Below are 4,614 nucleotides of genomic sequence, written 5' to 3'. Positions count from 1 at the left end.
CCACTTTTCAGCCGTCCCTTTACCTGGGAATAGCAAAGAAGTATTGAAAGATTTTATCTTGTTCAATCACAATGCACCTTTATCCAATTTAGAACAGCAACTTTTAGATCTGGTCTATTCTTTTTTGGAACTATTTTAAAACTATTATAATTATCAGAGAATCCAGACAGTGGGGAAGCAGGTCATTCAGCACTGACCCTCAGAGACTCCCACCCTACCCATGTAATGCTGCCTTTCTCATGGATAATCCACCCAACCTGCACATCCCTGAACACTGTGGGTAATTCAGCCTGGATAATCCACCCAACCTGCACATCCCTGAACACTGTGGGTAATTCAGCCTGGATAATCCACCCAACCTGCACATCCCTGAACACTGTGGGTAATTCAGCCTGGATAATCCACCTAACCTGCACATCCCTGAACACTGTGGGCAATTCAGCCTGGATAATCCACCCAACCTGCACATCCCTGAACACTGTGGGTAATTCAGCCTGGATAATCCACCTAACCTGCACATCTTTACATAGTGGGAGGAAACCAGAGCAATCAGATGAAACACACGCAGATATTAACAATAAGGTGATCAATCCTTTCTTATTTCCCAGTTCCGTCCAAATAATTTCACTGAACTTACTCCCATGAATATCGTCCCCAAGCACAACTCTAATGCTATCCCTAACCAAAAACACCACTCGTCCTCCTCTCTTGTCCCCCTTTCTATCCTTCCTATAGCATCTATACCCTGGAACATACAGCTGCCAGTCACATCCATCCCTGAGTCATATTTCTATAATACCGATGATATCCCAGTCCCATGTTCAAACCATAACCTGAGCTCATCTGCCTTCCCTGTCAGGCCTCTTGCATTGAAGTAAATGCAGTGTAACTGCTCGGTTCTACCGCGTTCTGCCTTGACTGTTTGATTTCTGAACTGTACCAGCCTCAGACTTACCTCCTTTCTCACTATCTCTTTAGGTTTACCCCCACTCCCTCACTGGTTTAATGCCGCCCGAGTAGTACTAGCAAATCTTCCTGCCTGGATATTAGTCACCTTCCAATTCAGGGACAATCCATCCTTCTTATTCAAGTCACTTCTACTCCAGAGGAGAATTCAATGACCAAAAGATGTGAATCCTTCTGCCCTACACCAGATCTTTAGCCAATCATTCATCTCCTCCATCCTGCTATTCCTACTCTCATTAGCATGTAGCATTGGGAGTAATTCAGATATTACAACCGAGTATCTACTTTTTTATATTCCAGGCTAATTTGCTATATTCTCTCATCAGGACCTATCTTTTTCTCTTCCTGTGTCATTGGTACCAATGTCCAATGACCTCCCACTGGTTATTCTACCCTTTAAAGAATATTCTGCCACCAATCTTTTCTGAACCTTTCAAGTTCCACAACATCCTTCTGATAGGTGGAGAACAGAATTGCACTCAATATTGTAAGAGTGGCCAAACCGATGTCCTGTCAGCCACAACATGACTGCCCAACTCCTGTACTCACTGCTCTGACCAATAATGTAAATCATACCAATCACCTTCACTATCCTATCCACCTGCGACTCTACTTTCAAGGAATTATGAACCTACACTGTAAGGAAACTTTGCTCAGTAACACTCCCTCGGACCTGACCATTAAGTCTATCAGTCCTGCTAGGCTTTGCTTTTCCAAAAAGCAGCACCTCACATTTATCTAAATTAAACTCCATCTGACACTCCTCAGCCCATTTCCCCATCTGACTACTGTGCCACCGTGCCGCCCACAAGGGGAGAGCGAGAACGCAGACCCCCACTACCACAAATTTTGCTGTTGAGTATCCCGCATTTGGTGACATCGCAGGCGTCAGCACACCCGAAGTGCAATGGGATAGCCTCGTCCTGGGAGCGCCACCGCAATGATCATGGTATCTCCCCTGCCAGGTTAGTATAGAGACTTGTAGAGACTCTTCTTCACGAATCTCTGCCTTACCCACAGAGACAGTATATTTAATAGGAATTAGACAAAGACATATCAGTCACATGGGCGATTGTCATTACATAGTTTAAAGCTGGTAATTATGACCTTACAAAGCTTGATGAATGGCGATGTCCTGCGTTAACGTATGAATGGATTACAGAAACTGATTATCGTATTGTTCATGATTATGTGTTGATGGGAAGAGATTAAGGCTGGAGGGTTCTTCCTTCAGTAAATGGGGGATTCACTTACCTATGCTAATATGGAGGGGAGGTAAGACAATGGGAGCGGGAGGCAGTTTAACAGGGTTGTGCCCAGGGCTCTCAGTCTTGTCTGGAAAGGGCAAATTCCTCTGTCTGGGGTTACGGGGGAATCCACATGTGTGGCTGCAAGAGGTTCTATTTTGAGATATTGTCAGCCTCCCCCCTTCTGAGGTGTTCTGTCTGTATTGAAAGAGTACAGGCATTCAGTTAATGAAATATGGCCTTTGGCAAGGGAATGTTTAACCCTTGATACCCCACAGTGTCCTGAAAGAGAAACAAAAGGTATGGAACAGGCCCCTCTATGGTATTTTAACTTCCTCGTTCTGACCAGGAATCTGTTGACCAGAATTGGATGCAATGATTGACTGTGACCTAACTAGAGCTTTGTCAATGGTCAGCATCTTTTCCATGAGTTTGTTATCATTCCCCCATTAATGAAGCCCAGCATCCCATTTGTTTTACTCAAAACACTTTATGTTTTCTCTCCTTTAATAAGTGGTGCACATTGTCCCCCATTCCTGCTGTCCTGCACGTTGTGTCTGTGCCATTCAAATATATATTGACTTTCTACATTGCTTCTCTCAAAATGAATGAACTTATTGTGTGTTCTCATGAAGAGACATATTCCACTCAAATTATTAACTCTCCTCCACACATTCTACAGCCTGGAAAACAGAAGAGTGTAGCACCAGAATAATCGGCCCACCATGTCTGTGTGGTTCATGAAGCTATTCCAAACTAATTCCATCTGCCTGTACATGATCCATATCTCTGCCAACCCATGTCTGCTTATGTGTCTGCCCAAATGCCTCTTAAACGTTGTGATTGTTTCTGCTTTTCCCAACTCTCAGGCAAGTACATTCCAGTCACTGACCCACCTTCTGCACAAGAAAATTGCCAACACAACTGCCTTTAAACTTGCACATGTTATTGGAAATGCTCAGCAGATCATGCAGCATCTGTGAAGAAAAATCAGTTCATGTTTCGGGTCTGGTCACCCTTCCTCAGAAACGTTAACTTTAATTTATCTTCATAGAAGCTGCTCGACCTGCTGAACATTTCCCTAAAATGTTTTTGTTTCTGGTTTACAGCATCTGCAGTTGTTTCAGTTTTCATTTCCTTTAAACTTGCCCCTACTCCCCTTAAATCTATGGCCTCTAGTATTTGCCATTTTCACCGTGGAAAAGGATTCAGATTATTCACTCTGAGCCTTTCAGATCACCCGCAGCCACTGACTTTCACAAGACAAAAATCCAAGTCTTTCCAACCTCTCCCAATCCAGGCAACATCCTTGTAAACCTTTTCTCTCACTGCACTAAGCCTCCACATCCTCCTTTTTATATGGTGATCAAAACAGCACACAATACCCCAAAGGTGGCCTAATGACAGTTTTATAATCACTTCCCTGACAGAAGAAGGCAAGCCTGCCATCCACCTCCTTCACCACTTTCAGGGAGCTGTGAACTTGCCCCTGAAGATCCCTGTGTACATCAATGCTGCTGAGAGGCCTTCGGTTTAGTGAATACATTCCTCTTGCAATGAACCTCCCAAAATACATCACCTCACACTTGTCTGGATTAAAATCTATCTCCGTATGGGTTTACCAACGGATCTCTTTCTTGCTGTATCCATTGACACCATTTTTCACGATTCACAACTTCATCAATTTGTACCATCTAGAAACTTGCTAATTAAATCATTTACATTTCCATGCTAATCATTGGTATATGTTACAGACAATAGATTATCCAATTCTGATCCTTGTGTAATAACACTGACCACAGAACTCCAGCCAGCAACATGCTGTGGAAGGAACATATGTCATTTAGTCAGTCAGTTAGAAAGCATTCCAGGCATTGGTGTGGCATTAGATGTTCCAAGATATTCACAGTCCTGGTTAAAACACCCTAGAGCAGATTTTCAGTTCTGTGTACACTACCTAGGGACCCCTCCAGAACCCAGTATAAAACAGTAAACATTATCTCCTGCTGTGGAAGGACAACCTGTGTTGGTCTGAGCATGAACACAGAGTAGATTTACCTTGATGATAATCTACCCCTGAAGACAAACAACCGGAACAAGTTAAGCAAGTACAAAAAAAAACATGTTATGGCACAGAAAGGGGCCCATCAAATCCAAGCTGGCTCTCTGTAGCAGAATCCATTATTCTCGTTCTCCAGCTGTTCCCAAAACCCTGAAAGTTTATTTCTCTCATATCTGATATAATTGTATTCATTAATCATGGATCACCTCTACTTGCACCACCATAATAGGCAGCATGTTCTGCATATTTCCAGCCAGTGGAACACTTGCTCATCTCCCACTTTCTCAAAACGTTATACCTAATCTTAAATTTTGAGCCATCACCTATCAAGTGCAATTT

General features: G+C 43.1%; 1 non-coding gene across 1 annotated transcript; it reads right to left on the bottom strand.

Annotated features, from left to right (window-relative positions):
* Positions 1-1,775: 1,775 nt before the first annotated feature.
* LOC132813661 (U1 spliceosomal RNA) lies at positions 1,776-1,939 on the bottom strand. The gene has a single exon (XR_009644129.1). It is a non-coding gene; the product is annotated as a U1 spliceosomal RNA (small nuclear RNA).
* Positions 1,940-4,614: the final 2,675 nt, after the last annotated feature.

This window comes from Hemiscyllium ocellatum, unplaced genomic scaffold, assembly GCF_020745735.1.
Source record: "Hemiscyllium ocellatum isolate sHemOce1 unplaced genomic scaffold, sHemOce1.pat.X.cur. scaffold_427_pat_ctg1, whole genome shotgun sequence".
Taxonomy (NCBI): Eukaryota; Metazoa; Chordata; class Chondrichthyes; order Orectolobiformes; family Hemiscylliidae; genus Hemiscyllium; species Hemiscyllium ocellatum.
Note: the sequence above shows the minus strand (reverse complement) of the source record. Positions and strands in the feature narration are given on the sequence as shown.